Consider the following 16,828-nt stretch of genomic DNA (forward strand, 5'->3'; position numbering starts at 1 on the left):
TTCAAAAACAGAGGGACAATTGTATCAGATATTGTGTGGATTGAAACGTCAACCTTGAATGTCTTTCCACTGAATGCATCCGATGAAGTGAGCTGTAGCTCACGAAAGCTCAAATAAATTTGTTGGTCTCTAAGGTGCCACAAGTACTCCTTTTCTTTTTGTGAATACAGACTAACACGGCTGCTACTCTAAAACTCACCCAAATGAGTGCTTCAAGCTCCCTGAGAGTTTGGGGGCGGCCTGTATCAGCCCTGCTGAGGCGGCCAGTGGAGGAGGTCTAAGCCTGAATCCACTGCTCTTCCTCCTCTGCTGGTCCTGGCTGGCTGGGCAAAACAACAGCCAATCTGTTGGGGTCTGTAATGCTTCCTGGATTCCGCTGGAGTATATAGCCCCAGGGATTTCAGGGTCACCTTAGAGTCCTTAAGCCCATGAAGCCTACCATCAGTTTGCTCTGAAAAGCATGAGGACCCTTCAAAAGGAAAGATCTTGGAGGTTTTGTGGTACTTCCTGGGGAAAACCCCAACAACTGCAACCATGAGCTTCTGCACATGGTCGTTGCCCTGGCCATAGATCTGGCTCCAGAGTCAGCTACATCCAAAGCTGCCTGTAAGGAGGCCTTCACCACCATTTTCCCCTCCTCAATCAGCAAGGAGAACTCCTGTCTGGCATCCTGAGGGAGCAAGTCTTTCAACTTTTGCATAGCTTCCCGCATATTAAAGTCATAGCGGCCCAGGAGAGCCTGCTGGTTTGGTATGAGAATCTGTAGTTCTCCTGTGGAAATAGGCCTTCTGGCCAAACAGGTCTAACTTTTTTGATTCCTTTGCCTTAGGTGTTATGCCCGATTGTCCCTGGCGATCTCTCTCATTGGTGGCCACTATCACCAGGGATCTCAGGGGAGGATGAAAAAATATAAATTCGAAGCCTTTGGATGGTACGAAACACTTCCATTCTGTATGCTTTGCCATGGGAGGGAGGGAAGCAGGGGTCTGCCGTAGTCCCTTAACTGGGTCCACGATAGCCTCATTGAGTGGTAGAGCCAAGCTTGAGAGGCCCGCCACCAGCAGAATGTCCAGTAGATTGTGAGTCGCCTCGTTGACCACCTCTGCCTGGATGCCTAGATTCGAGGCCACCTGCTTTAATAAGTCTTGGTAAGCCTTGTGGTCGTCCCCAGATGAGGACATCCCCAGATGAGGCTGTGGTGGCAGTGGGTAAGAGGAAGAGGAGTCTAGGACTGGCTGAGCGGCCTCCACTCCTCCCTCCATATTGACCAGGATCCACAGGGCCTCTTCTTGAGGCTAGTGCCAGGCTTGGTACCAGAGTCTGGATCCGGGGGGGGGAGGGGGTGTCACACAGTGAGGTACCAGAGGTGCTCTGCTCTGAGGTCACCAAGTAGGAGCACCTCAAGAGAGTGCCTTGACCTTGGGGGAACCAGAAAGGCCATTGCATAGGTGCCGGCCGCCATGGAACCAGCGGCCAAGCACTCGGTGGTACCCCTATGCTTGGGGGCACGATGGAGGAGGAGTGGCCAGGGAGTAGTACAGGCAGCTGCGATGACGGGAAGAGTCAGATCCCACTTCTGACTCTGATGAAGACGAAGAGTCCCAGCATGGTGTCCAGGGTTGTGCAGACCCCCTTGGTGCCGGTGATCCGTGCTGCAGAGACGCCTGCGATGAGGCTCCCACAGGGGGTTTTCCCCTAGAGGGCAGTCGTGGTACCGGAGGATGGCTGGGGGAGTGTTCTTTGCCACTCAACGGTACAGTAGTGCCGAGTCCTGAGTGCCGCCAGGGACACATGCACTGAAAATGAAAGTAGGGTGACCAGACATCCCGATTTTATTGGGACATTCCTGATTTTAGGGGACTTATCCCACGTCCCGAACTTGTATCAGTCAGGATGCCCTTTGTCCCGATATCAGGACAGTCCGGACCACAGCCGCGGTGCTGCTCCTCACTGCTTCCTGGGGCAGCTCCCGGCGCCCGCCCGCTGGCAGGAGCGCTGCGTGCTGCAGGGGCGGGGCTTGCAGGTGTCAGGAGCGGGCAGAGAGCCCTCTGCCCCCCACCCCACGACCCTAGGAGCCAGAGGGACCTGCCTGCCGGATGTTTCCTGGGATGGGAGCTGCCCCAGGTAAGCACCACTGGGACACCCCACCTCATCCCCTGGCAGGTCCCTCAGGCTCTTAGGGTGGCAGGGCTCTGTGCGCTGCCGGTGCCTGCAAGCCCCGCTCTGCGTCTCCGGCAGCTCCCATTGGCGCTTTTCCCAGCCAATGGGAGCCACGGAGCTCGCGCTTGTGGCGGGTGCAGCACGTGGAGAGTCTGGAGACTCCCCTCGCTGCTCTCACCCTAGGAGCCAGAGACCTTCCAGCAGGGCTGGTGAGTGCGGCCAGGGAAGGGGGCAGGATGTGATGGTGAGTATCTGGGAGGTGTGTGGGGGGTGCTGGGCTTTGAGGGTGTGGAGGGTGCTGGGCAGTGGGGGAGGTTTGTGTGTTTTGGGGTGCTGTTAGGGGTGCTGGGAAGTGGGGGAGATCTGTGTGTGTCAGGGCACTGGGTGTCTGTATGGGGCATTGTATAGTTGTGGTGGGAGTGTTGTGGGGAAGGGCACTGGGAAGGAAGAAAGAAGGGAGGGGAAATCTGTGTGTACTGGGAAACTAGCAAGTGGGGGTGTTCTGTATGGGGGTGCTGGGCAGCTGTGGTGGGGCTGTGGGGGCGCTGGGCAGGGTGTGTGTTTGTACAGCACTGTGCATTTGTGGTGGAAGGGTTGTAGGAGAGCTCTGGGCATAGTGGATCCAGTGGGCGCTGGGCAGGGGAGCTGTGTGGCGCAGCATGGGCCCACCCCCAACAGGAAGGGGCACGCTGGTAGCACAGGGCCAGGCGGACCAGCATGCCTCTGGCTCCGGTTAGGGCTGTGCATCTGTGTCCGTCTCTTCCCCTCCGCTTGCCCAAAGTGTCCTGATATTTCACTCTTGCAATCTGGTCACCCTAAATGAAAGTAGGTCCTTGGCTGCTGCAAACACCTCCGGAGTAGATGGCACCATGAACTGACTGGCACACTCTCTGCCTGAGGACAGTGTCTCGGACGCCAGAGTCAGTGGGTCCTGCATAGATACTGGAGCCATCAGTACCAGCTGTTGCAGTGCCAAGGTGAAAGTGCGGCCCCATGCGGACATCACTTTATCCTGGTCCCCAGGCCTGTTTGACTTGTGCATTGGATCAACTCTTCTCCCCACTGTTTCTTATGCTTCTTGGGCACCAGGGATGGGGACCAGTGCCAAGACTTATGACCAGTGTGGGAAACACTCCTTGCAACAAAGCCCGTTGCCAACTGTGTCCACATATCTATTCAGGGGACACCATCATAGGGCCTAATCACATCAGCCACACTATCAGAGGCTTGTTCACCTGCGCATCTACCAATGTGATATATGCCATCATGTGCCAGCAATGCCCCTCTGCCATGTACATTGGCCAAACTGGACAGTCTCTACGTAAAAGAACAAATGGACACAAATCAGACGTCAAGAATTATAACATTCAAAAACCAGTTGCAGAACATGTCAATCTCTTTGGTCACTCGATTACAGACCTAAAAGTTGCAATTTTTCAACAAAAAAACTTCAGAAACAGACTCCAAGGAGAGACTGCTGAATTGGACTTAATTTGCAACCTGGATACAATTAACTTAAGCTTGAATAGAGACTGGGAGTGGACGGATCATTACACAAAATAAAACGATTTCCCCATGTTTATTCCCCACCCCCCTCCACTGTTCCTCAGACGTTCTTGTCAACTGCTGGAAATGGCCCACCTTGATTATCACTACAAAAGGTTCCCCCATCCCTCCGCACTCCTGCTGGTAATAGCTCACCTTAAGTGATCACTCTCCTTACAGTGTGTATGGTAACACCCATTGTTTCATGTTCTCTATGTATATAAATCTCCCCACTGTATTTTCCACTGAATGCATCGATGAAGTGAGCTGTAGCTCACGAAAGCTTATGCTCAAATAAATTGGTTAGTCTCTAAGGTGCCAGAAGTACTCCTTTTCTTTTTGAATACAGACTAACACGGCTGCTACTCTGAAACCACAACTATAACAGTGTATATACACTGGAAAAGACGACAAAACTTCTACTGGGAAGTTTTCCTGAAGCAAAGAGTAGTTCCAGCAACTGCCACAGGTGGTAAGAAGGAACAGGGGATGCAGGGTTGGCAGGGCCCTTTATACCAGTGCTATAAGGGCATGGCACCAGAGGGCGCTGGAGCTCACCCGATGGATACCACTAAGGCAGTAGTTCCCAAACTTTAACAACCTGTGAACCCCTTTCATTAAAATATCAAGTCTCACACACCCCCTCCTAAAAATGAATATTTCCAGGCATTTTCTCCTTTACCTGAGTATAAATTATAAAAGCAGTGATCTTGGAAATACAAAATTTGTTATGACATGCTCATTACACACTATTATTAATTATTATTTATCATTACAGTATTTTTATTGCATTATGAAAACAGCAACATTCTTCCAAGATCTCACTTTCGTAGCTTGTATCACTTTGAATAAGCCTGTTATAAGCCCAGGCTCCTATGTTTCATCAAGGAGTATCAGATGTGAAACAGCATGAAGGTATTTAAGAAGCCAACTCAAAAAGATCCTCCTACACAAGCATTCAGGTCTTGAGCAGTTTGGGCAAACAATGCATGTTACAACAAAACAAACTTGTTCTTCATAATAATTTTAAAAACAATACTAGCTGCCTATTAACTTTTAAAAACAGCAAAAAATATCCACCTCCCTTTCAATTTATTACAAGGAGTCTTGAAGTTTAAATCTCCTCAGTGTGATAGATATGCTTGTTTTAATTTGCTTAGCTCTTGGAAGCCCAGGGGCTCCAGGCTGCTGGCCCCGTGCTGCCTGGGATCCCTAGGGATAGCTCTGTCCACCATTAGGGAATTTTTCCCTGAGAACCCCTGCAACATTTCGTGGATGCCCAAGGGTTCACAAACCCCAGTTTGGGAACCACTGCACTAAGGGAAAGAATTTCAGCAACTGTGCGTGCGCCGTGCACACACGTACATTAGAATGATCATATGCAAGCACTTAAGAAGAATACAGTACTAGACTATTGGGAACCATGAAACACTGTTAATCTACTTGGTTGAATTACTTCACCATGCTGTATCTAGAGGGCAGATTTTATCATGGATTCTTTTACTGTTGGGTACTTTTTAAAAATGCATTTCAGGCTACTTATTGCTTACATCTAATCTGAACTGCATGTCTAGTTCTTTGATATCAGTTAATTTTAAAGTCTTATTTCCTACCTTGCTGCTTATAGTGTTTACCAATCTGTTATGGCTCCTAGTGCTAGCTGATTAATATTTTCACATCCTAGAGTACACAAGCACTTCCATTATACAAAGCCTTCCACCAGAGAACCTCAAAGCTAGTGAATTAAGCCTCAAAAATACCCTTTGGTTTCTAAAAAGATCTATAGGGTTCGCCCTTTGAAAGGTTAGAGAAGGCTGCAAAAACAGCACGGAAAGAAGACTACATAGCTTAGCACCCTAAAGAATGGTCTGAGAGCCAGGAATTAGAGTTCTACCCACAATTCTACCACTGACCAGTTAAGTCATGCAACCGGTGTCTTAGTTTTCCGAACATCTATGTAAGACGAAAGTAGTACTTTCCTTTTTCACATGATTGATGAGGATTAATGTTTGAACAACACTAAGATGCTGAATAAATGCTAAGTGTTATTAATGAGAAAGTTTCAAATGAGCAGAAAGCAGCATTATGCATGAAGAAATTCAGCACTGTAGGGAGACATGTTGGTTTTGTTACCACAGTGTGCTAAGACATTGAAAAGTTTTCAGAGGATGTCAAGAAATTTGCATCCAAACTGAAGGATAATTTCCTTAACGACATTTGAGGGTTATGAGTCATATTAAGCACACATGATTTCATGAATACCTTAATACAGCTTATTGGAAGTAAGTAGTCTATTTACTAAAACTGTACATTCTGCTCTGTGTTCTTGCTTATGTGTATTTGTACACTAACCTGCTACAGGTAACTATACTTAGCAGAGCTGCTGCTGTATGGTTTTCTGCAGCCCTGAGATTCAGATTTAGCAGAAGGTGCCCTGTTAAGGACATCTAGAGGAAAAAATGGGTCAGGGTGGAGGCTGATGTCCTGAAAGGGATAAGTGACTCTCAGAAGCCAGTAGAAAAGAAAAAAAAGTCGTGCTCAAGAATTGAGGGGAGTATGCATAAAGAAGAAAGAAGGATTTTTTTAGCAATACACAAATATAAATGAACATAGAATTAAATGTAATTAAAATTTGACTAAATTAAAAATTGCAAAAGGCTACAGCAGAATGCAATTAACACTGCCACACATCCAGGAACAAGCATATATAGGTCAAGTGTGATGTCTGCTGAAGAACTATAGTTAAAAACAAATTTATATGGAGCAGAAGAAATCCAATATAAAGCTCATCTCTCTCCTCGTAAAGATAGAGCTCCATTAAAAATTTAAGTGCCTCCATTTTGAGTAGACAGGAGCATACCGAAAATACATACATCTTATTGGGAAGATGGAGAGCTGGATTTACTTCCTTTCATTAACCAATGACCCACCTGTCAAATACATGGTTTAGACTTAAGAAAGAAGGATTACATGTAACTTGTTCTTACGTTAAATACAAAATACACACACACATGCACACACACACACACACACTCTAAGGTCTTAGTTAAGAAATCAAGTCAGGAAATGTGAAAGTAAAGGTTGAATGCACAATCTTAACTCTGCTCCTTTGTTAGGGTTGCCAGGTGTCTGGTTTTCAACTGGAACGCCCAGTCAAAAAGGGACCCTGGTGGCTGTGGTCAGCAGTGCTGACCAGGCTGCTAAAAGTCCGGTTGGTGGCATAGCGGGACTAAGACAAGCTCCCTGCCTGCCATGTCTCCGCACAGCTCCTGGAAGCAGCCGACATGTCCAGCTCCTGGTTGCAGGTGTCGCCATGGGGGCTCCGTGTGCTGCCCCCACCCTGAGCACCAGCTCCGCAGTTCCCATTGGCTGGGAGCCACGGCCAATGGGAGCTGCGGAGGCAGCATCTGTGAGCACAGGCAGCGCGCAGAGCCCTTTGGCCCCTCCACCTAGGAGCCGGACATGCCAGCCGCTTCCGGGAGTCGCCTGAGGTAAGCGCTGCCCAGCCAGAGCCTGCACCCCAAACTCCCTCCCACACCCCAATTCCCTGCCCCAGGTCAGAACCCCCTCCTGCACCCCGCATTCCCTCCCACATCCCACACTCCCTGCCCCAGTCTGGTGAAAGTAAGTGAGGGTGGGGGAGAGTGAGTGATGGAGGGAGCGGGGATGGAGTGAGCGGGGGGTGGGGTAGCGGTGTTCCGTTTTGTGCAATTAGAAAGTTGGCAACTCTATCCTTTGTATGTATGCATAATGATAGCCATCAATTAAGTGATAATCTTATTTTACATACAATATAATGCAGTGATGTTGTCTAGAGCCTTGCACATGTGTATCCCCACAGTGTCTGATTAGACAATTAAAGAGAATGAGCCAAATTTGAGCCTTATATAAATGGGTGGGACTCCAATGGAAGCCAATTTGCGATCTTAACTAGTAGGCACTATCAGGGTCCTGCTGTAATAAGTTAATGGGGGGCAAAATTATGTTTTCTGGCTGCTTTAGAAATCAAATTATAGCCATGCCACTTAAGCTTATATAATCTTTTGGAGGGGGATTTTCAAAGTCAAAGAGTACTTAGGTACACTGTTACTATTGAAACACAAAAGGCACTTTGAATATCTACTCCTTTATCTTTGCTTTATACCATCTTCTATTGTAATAAAAATTGTAGCCCACATGATAGTGGCTTAGTCACACTATTAGTTATGACAGAACAACTCTATGTAGGCCGAGCAGGTCATTATTATACACAGCATCTAACTTTTTATACAAGACAACAACATTTAGAGTAAACATTAGGTGAGAAATTTTTCACATCCACCTGACCCCTGTGATCCCAACACTTGAGATTTTATTGAGAGTCTCATAACATTGGTGATTTTCCTCAAGCCCCCAGCTCCTGGAATGATGTAATTACATGAGAATCTAACCTTTCATTTAATAAAAACAAGCTGCTAGCCCTCCTGCTTGCAGAGAACAGTGTGGACACAAGCGATTCCGAAAGTCAAATAAAAAGATCCCAAAATGCATTTCACAGAATCACAGAATATCAGGGTTGGAAGGGACCTCAGGAGATCATCTAGTCCTTATATTATTTCAATTTTTAAGTCAGTCACTCTCATGGTGTGGGGGGCCTGAATCATGATTTCTGAATGTGTGGGACTGGCAACACGGATGTGCTTAATATTCAGTTGCCTGATGCAATTAAATACTGTTCCCTCAGCATTCATGCTATTCCCTAGGCATTCTCCATTCTTAGTATAGGCTTCAGTTACAGTGCGGTAATGTTATCTACTTGCAAGGCAAAACTGGAAATGTGAGGGGCATGTTCTCTGTGTGTATAGATAGATAATCTATCTTCCTACTGTATTTTCCAATGCATGCATCTGATGAAGTGGGTTTTAGCCCACGAAAGCTTATGCTCAAATAAATTTGTTAGTCTAAGGTGCCACAAGTACTCCTCGTTCTTTTTACTGTACTTTAGAAGACCCTCCATCTGATGATCCCACTACATTTCTTAAAGAATTCATGTAAGAAAGATTATGACTAAAGCAGACTGTCAAACATTCTGTGGAGAGGATTGAACTCCATTTCTAATTATGGCCCTGTGGCAGGAACACACATATAGGACTATGTGCTTCCTTCATTCCACACCTGATCTCCCACAGATGTCAATGAGAAATTTGCACAAAGGGAGGAACAGAAGATAGCCCTTATACAGCAGCTAAATTCTTAGTTACATGCCCAGGTCTTTGTCACGCTCATCATCATCATCACTTAGGGGGAAAATATGCTGACGTTTAGAACCACTGCTATTTCAGCCCTTTGTTTCTCTTCCTTCCCCATGTTTCTTTCATTTCTCTTCCTATTCCCTGTGTCCTTTCTTTCTTCCCTCTGCATATCCTTCCCTGCAGCAGCTCCCAGTAATTACCCATCACTTTACTCCCACCCCTTTCCATCTGCTAACATGATCAACAATTAAATAGTTGATGATATTTTAAGTATCACCAGTATGCTTTTTACACTTTAGTACAGTACTGGGCAACCTGCAGCCCATCAGGGTAATCCGCTGGCAGGTCGTGAGACAGTTTGATTACATTGACCATCAACAGGCATAGCTGCCTGCAGCTCCCGGTGGCCATGATTCACCGTTCCTGGCCAATGGAAGCAGCGCGGGCCACAGGGACGTGCTGGCTGCCGCTTCCCCCGGCTCTCATTGGCTGGGAATGGTGAACTGCAGCCACTGGGAGCTGCAGGCAGCCGTGCTTGCAGACAGTCAGTGTAAAACTGTCTTGCGGGCCCGCCAGTAGATTACCCTGGCAGGCCATGTGTGGAGGCTCGTGGGCCGCAGGTTGCCCACCACTGCTCTAGTAAGATTAATGGGGTTAGTTTGGGGAAAATAATACCCCTGTCTTGTTTCAGGCTGCCTGCAGACTGAGGAAGACAACATTGCATTGGATTATACTCTGCTCACATTTGGAAGGTTCTCTTTACAGCCCTAAGAGGTAGAAACTTTTTCTAAAATGAAAATTTGTTTCTGCAAAATCTGAGTGTGTCATATTGAGTCAAATATTTCCAGTGAGCCAGCTCTGGCAAGCAGGTTGGGTTTCTTAAACTGCTGAATCACAGAAGCAGAGCAATCTAGGATTTCTCTACTCAGACTACAAGAGTGCTTAGTCATTGCTTGAAGTATCTTTAATACACTAATAAATTGTTGAAATGGACAAAATGCAATACACTATACATAAACTAGAATCTGGCATCCATTTACCAAAAGCCCATAAAATGATATAATCCTAACTTTATTTTCCATTTATTTTATGCATATTTTTGAATAGCAACTAAGTAACAAAATTCAGTAAGCTGAAATGGGTCTTATTATTATGAGGTTAAGTTGCTCTATTGTAAAAAGCCTGCCTTTTAAGTATTGTAAACAAAAATATAGCAATGATTTACAATAATATATTTTGCTCATGTTGTTAGAAAATTATGTGCTGATTTTATTTAATGCAAAGTAACAAAAACTCATATTTAATAGTTATGAGTTATAGTTAACATTGATAGCTTGGCCATTGGAATGGACTGTCATTAACTTTGAACAAAACCTTACATATGTTGCATTTTTTTAAAAAAATACTGTGGTGTTTTTTTTAAATGAGTCAGTTGCATTGATGAACTCCTGTGGGATAATTCCTGGTAGTAGGACAGTGGGGGGAAAAAAAGTCACCCTATGGTTCAGAACATTTTCAGACAAAACCATAAAAGGATATTTAGTTTGTTCAATTATTAAGTAAGGCAAGGAAAGGATACTGGTTAGCATGAAGCCATAAACAAACATTCCATTCAAGTTAACTTTGACCTTCAGGTTCAAAATTTAGATCCAAACTACAGCTCTCTTCTCATGTTAAATCAAAATTGACCATAAAACAATTGTGTCTTCATGCAGTTGTGACTGTCATAGGATGTTACCCTACACTGACTTTTGGAAGACCCAGTCACTTTCCACAGGATGGAAATGCTGTGAAAGCAATCCATTCAGCCAAAGGATTAAAGTGACTTGTTTTAGTGACCCCCTCTGGCTAATAATGAAGATGCAAAAGAAGTAGAGGAACTTTTTCCCCTGCCTGGAAGGAAAGACAGTGTTCCTTTACTCTTCCTGCTTTCAAGTCACTAAGCATATCTTTTCTACATGCAAGAAGCAGAGCAAATATTGAAAGCCTCTTATCAAGTAGATTTAGAAAGTTTTAGCTTTAGTGAAGCAAAGAAAACCTGCCAGGATATTGAAGTTGTTTTATTGTGTTCCTTTCCTGAACAAATTCTGTTTTCTAATCCACACTGGATTAGATGCTTTTGGCTGCTTGTACTGCTAGCCAGAAAATACTGAATAACTGCAAGTAAACATGGACTCTAAAGCACCATAGAAACAGCAATGTTTTTTGTTGTTAGGATGCATTCTAAATCTGTTCTTTTAAAATTCCTTGCTTAATGCATTGTATTTTTAACTGCCAATGAAAACGTTCTACATATCCTGGGGGAGTATTCTAAATGAAAGTTGTAAAACTGCCTGGATAGTTGAACTTCCTTCCCTATATGGCTATCCCTACAACTTTAACAATTAAACAAAAACCCACAAACCACCACTGAGTTGTCAAAGAAAGCATGAAAGTGCATCAAAATTCCATTGCATGTTGATATGTGAAACCTGGATTTGGTCAATGTTCGGCTATAGTGCAGCTATCTTTATAGCAGTATGATAAACCTCTGGTATTAAAAAGCTGGCGGCTGGGACTTTATTTTGATATTCAGCGTTCTACAAAGTTCCACGGATTTTGGGAGGAAAGACTACAGAGTAGGCAGCAGACCAGAGGGAATACTCTGGAAAGCTGCCTATTGGTCTGAGGGTGGGACTATTCACTCCAGGAAATCTGTATGTCCAAGATAAGTTTTATTAGGCAATGTGTAGTCACAAGCAGACTTTTGTAAAGTAGACTATATATCTCTGTTCGCCTCTACACTAGTAGTTTTCTTCAGATTGCCTACTGTTTCACAACCAGCTATGGGAATGCTAGTATAATCGGATTGATTGCAGCTGAGAGAGTGTTTTAACAGTATCATCCAGACATGTTTTGAGCAGGGTTAGAAAATACATGATTAAAAGGACATGGCCACTCTACGTTAGGCACTTCCATTGGTGCAGTCCTACCACTGTTAAAAACAAGGTGCAAGTGGAGGAAATCCATTAGAATTCCTACAGCTTTGAGTTTCTCAGCTTCTTCATGGGACCCAGATCCTTTGTTTCATCTTTGACTCATTCCAGGCCTCTTTCAGCTTCTCTTGTGCTATAGCAATTATCCACTGTTCTTAATATGAAAACTCCCAGCTTAAATATACTGCATATATCTTCTGGTTCCTCAAATTCTTTCAGCTCTCATCACTTCATTCTCAAAGCTTCTAAAGTCTGCAGTTATCCCCTTATAGCTCTCCCCATCACGGTTTCAGTCTTCTCTTTTAACTGCTCCCTCTCCCCAGACCCCCGTTAAGCAAGGTTCAGCTCCAATTCTTCATCTCCTAGGAACTGTTCTAACCTAAACCTCTCAACAGATCACAATTCTCTGCAAACATTCAGGTATCCCCTCCTGTTGATTTGAGCTAAAAACCCACCAACTGTGCATTTGTAGCACCTTTTTACAAATATGTCTGAGCAGTTTCAAGATATTCAAAACCCTTAATCAACAGTTGAACCATCTCCCTAGTTCCCTTGTGAAAAAAGCCTTAACACTGATTAGAGAGTACAGGAAAAATATGGCTCATCTTTGCTAAAATATACAACATAAATAAAATATTCTAGCAAATGAGACATGCCTTATGCCCCCATCAAAGTCAGACTTTATAAATGGTAACATTGACAGACTTTCAAGCATTGGCAGGTGGGTTCTAAACTAAAAGTTTCTGAGCAGGGATATGTCATTTTATTTTTATGTTAAGCGCACAACTACATAAAATATAATGTGTTATAAGATATGCCATACAGTGAACTGTACTCTGTACCTTACCAAGAGAGACTGCATGGGTGCATATACTTTTGACAGCACCACACCGCATGCTAGAAGGTGTTTTTATTTAAAAAAAAAGACTATAATATTGTATTCTAGTCTTCCTTTTGGAGAAAGTTTAGAATTCAGGCTGTGTAACAAGACAGACACTTGGCAACCATGATACAAAAAGACAGTTAATATGTGACAATGTTTCTTTTATCAACCACAGTTCAAGTGATCATTTTAAAGACTTTCAAAACATTGCCATCTTGTGGACCTACCTCTAATTGTATCATTGTTCTCTGCTGTTCCTACAGGTGAGCCAAATTATGACTGTGCAAATTGCAACATGACAAATTGGAGGCTGGATAGATTAACCTAGTGTCCAATACACAACTAACTGAAAATTTACAAAGAGATGTTCCTTATCAGATATGTATTATTAACCATGTACAGTAACATTTGGTCTAGCTCTTTTTTCCCCCAGTTAAAATTGGAAAAGCTGTATTATTTCACTGGTAGAGCTGCTAACTCAATGAAGTAAAATGAGCATTGAAGAGAGAGCATAAGAAAGTTTTCCACCAGAGTTCCTGAAGCAGGAGAGAAGGACAAGAGACAGAGAGAGAGAAAGAAAGATAGGGAGAGAAAGAGATTCCTTTCCCACCTTTGGCTTCCCTCTTTATTGATTGCCCCCCCGCCCTTTATTCACATTTGCAATATTTTTTTCTGGAAGCAGTTGTCATTGGTGCTGCTAGCTGTGAATTTATTACAATTAATTTGTATTGCATGGATACTACCATTTACAAAGGCAACTTATTCTGACTTGTACCTATTTATTTTTGTATGCTAGGTCTTGCTGCAAAGGAAACTCAGTATCTACTGTACACTGAATGTCACCCAACTGTTGACTTGCTCTTTAAAAATATAAACAAAATCAAAGCAATACCTCATTACTTTTAATGTCAGTCAGAACATACTGTACATTTTATCAAGCTACAGAGAGAAATAAAACACTTACTTTGAGCATCCAAGCACTTTCCCTGGTTGCCGGAATGAAGTATTCCTTACAGAAATTTGGTACTAGAAGGAAAACATGACAACAATTAGCTCAGCAAGGAAATAGGAAAAAATAATGAATGGTCTTTGTCTATATGGGATATGCAGCGATGCAACCACCATGTCTGTTCTAAAAACGAAACAAGAGGAGAAACCCTTCCTCACAATACCCTAATTCAGCTGAGTTCACACAATAGCACAGTGTCTGGTATAACTGCACAACAGTCACATGTGCCTCCTAGATGGTAGGAAATCTGTTAGGTCTCTTGCACCACCACATTCAGAGTTTATTCATAATCGCAGGTCATATTTCTGCCCCTTAATTTTGCCAGGCTTTTCTGAGCAAGAACATTATCACAGTAAATTTATGAGCATTCCACCAAACTGATCTTCCTGGCTATGACCCACTTGAAAAAAAACAAAACAAAACTATATACAGTACCTCGTGGGTCTATATTCCCTACATTTCACTACATTGCTGTGTTCCACAGCTGTCCATTAGGGGGCTGAGAGGAGAGGTTATGCAGAATGCTGTTAACTAAAGCTGGGTGAATAATGGACTTTTTGGTTCAGTAGCATTCCAAAAACACAAAAATGAAAAAAAATGTTTAACTTTGTGTTGAACCAAAACCAACGTTTTCCAATTTTTTTCAGCCAATTGAAGACTCAGAAAACACAGAGGGGCCAAACAGAATACTTTGTTCAACCAAAGTCAAAACTGTGTTTCAATTTTGGGCATTTTAACAAAAGTAAAGGACCACAAGGGCTTGTCTATATGACCAGTTAGTGCATGGAAGCTGGGGTGTAAGTTTACCTCACACTAACCTGCTGCGCACTAACTGTCCATATGGCCATGCACTATAAGATCACTAGTGTGCTTTGATCTATTCCCATTTCAAAGCAGGGTAGATCAAAATGCACTAGGGAACTTTTAGTGTGGACTGTTTGTATGCATCAGGCTAATGTGAGGTAAACTTACACCCCTGCTTGCCATGCACTAACCATTCATATAGACAAGACCTGTGTTCATAAAACAGAAGGGACAGGGAAGGGAAGGTGCCTCTCTCTTCTGTTGAAGCAATTCCATGTTGCATCAATAGTTAGTCACTAGAGCAGGGACTTAAACTTGGGTCTCCCAGAGGAGTGCCCTACCACTAGGCTACAGAGTCACTTCTCACTCTTTCCTGGCCCAATGACTATTCATTGTCATCATGAATGAATACGAATGGCAAAGAATTCCTGAATAATTTCAAGTCAACCAAAACTGCATTTTTCAGAAAATAAGCTATTTTTCAAAAAAAAAAAAAAAAAATCCCCTAGCTCTACTGTTGATGCAATCTGAATCAGGTGGCACCTTTTACACTTGGGCATGTATTTAAGAATTTAATGACTCAGGGATAGGTATTTTCTTTTGAGTTTCAATCCCTGTGTTCTGCTTCTGTGCCTCAGTGGACTGGACGCTTCCCATCCTATTAAGCAGATTTTTTTTTCTTCAAGCACTGGGAATTTAATGCCACATGATGCAATCCTTACAACAGATTATAACGTGAAAGACAGGACCTATGCATGCTAGAAAGTTTCCTCTCCTGGCTTTGAATGTCTTCACCACTTTTTGCAAAAAGAAAACAGGATATAAAAACAATTTTTAGCAATTGGAAGGGAATTTTAAAGGGGCCAAAAGTGTCTGATAGTCACTGTTTGCACAATGAATGAATGACTACCCCAGCCACAACAGGTTGCATAAATGGATAAATTCAGGGTATGTCTCACTGCAACAAAAAGATGTGATTGCGGCATGTGTAGAAATACCTAAACTAGTTGTGATCTACAGTAGAACCTCAGTTACAAACACCAGAGTTACGAACTGACCAGTCAGCTACACACGTCATTTGGAACCAGAAGTATACAATCAGCAACAGTAGAATCAAAAATACAAATACAGTACTGTGTTAAATGGAAACTACTAAAAAAATAAAGGGAAATTAAAAAAAAAAGATTTGACAAGGCCAGGAAACTGTTTCTGTGCTTGTTTCATTTAAATTAAGATGGTTAAAAGCAGCATTTTTGTTCTGCATCGTAAAGTTTCAAAGCTGTATTAAGTTACTGTTCAACTGTAAACTTTTGAAAGAACAGCCATAACGTTTTGTTCAGAGTTACAAGCATTTCAGAGTTCTGAATAACCTCCATTCCCGAGGTGATCGTAACTCTGAGGTTCTACTGTAATTAGCTAGCTCAAGTAACAATAGCAGTGAAGCTGCAGCAGCACGTGCAGCTGCATTGGCTACACCGGCTTGCCAAGGTACCCTGGTTACATCCTTGAGCAGCCATCACCTGTCCTGACGTGCCTTCGCTGCTATTGTTACTGAAGGTGGCTTTGATGAAAGCTAGCCTGAGTATGTCTATATGCGCTGCAATCATACTTTTGACAGCAGTGTGGACATACCCTCAGCCATAGCCATAAAGTGTGAACTAACAAACAAACATACTGCTGTATGGGATCATTCTGCTGGCTACAAGATAAACTGGTGAAGAGTAATTGGACTATCTCAAAAGTACAGATATAATGGGAGCAGAGTTCTGCACAGGTAGAATAGCACCAGCAATTGTAGGATGGAGCCGAATTCAGTGTTCCCTTCAATTCCAAAAAACTCAAAGGTATCCTTGTTGACTCAGATCAATTCACAGGAGAGACACTGACAGAGTACACATCTGAAAATTCCAACAAGCATGTGGCAGATTTTTCATGCCTCTTTATGCCTTAGTAATTTAAAACACATTTTTGATCCTAATCTTTTGATTCTCTTCCCGTGCCTTAATTTCACGTTGCACATTGACATGAATAAAGGCTACAGGCTGCTAAAAGTTTTCCTCCCCTTGTTCACAAAGCCACCAATAAATCTTCTGAGTGATCAAAAAGAAAAGTGTTACACTATTAAATACAGTCTTGTCCTGCTGAATGACTTAATAGGCACAGAAGAAGGACAAACATGCACTGTTCCTCACAAGTGGCTAAGATATGCTCACAGCCCTTA

At 43.3% G+C, this 16,828-nt stretch overlaps 1 protein-coding gene across 1 annotated transcript in view; it reads right to left on the reverse strand.

Annotated features, from left to right (window-relative positions):
• The window catches only part of MAPRE2 (microtubule associated protein RP/EB family member 2), a 159,352-nt gene that overhangs the window by 107,701 nt on the left and 34,823 nt on the right, over positions 1–16,828 (reverse strand). Inside the window, exon 2 of the mRNA XM_077810307.1 lies at positions 13,759–13,820. The gene's annotated coding sequence lies outside the window, so the exon portion shown is untranslated. The remainder of the gene's footprint in view (positions 1–13,758; positions 13,821–16,828) is intronic.

The sequence above is a fragment of the Eretmochelys imbricata genome, chromosome 2, assembly GCF_965152235.1.
Source record: "Eretmochelys imbricata isolate rEreImb1 chromosome 2, rEreImb1.hap1, whole genome shotgun sequence".
In the NCBI taxonomy this organism is placed as follows: domain Eukaryota; kingdom Metazoa; phylum Chordata; order Testudines; family Cheloniidae; genus Eretmochelys; species Eretmochelys imbricata.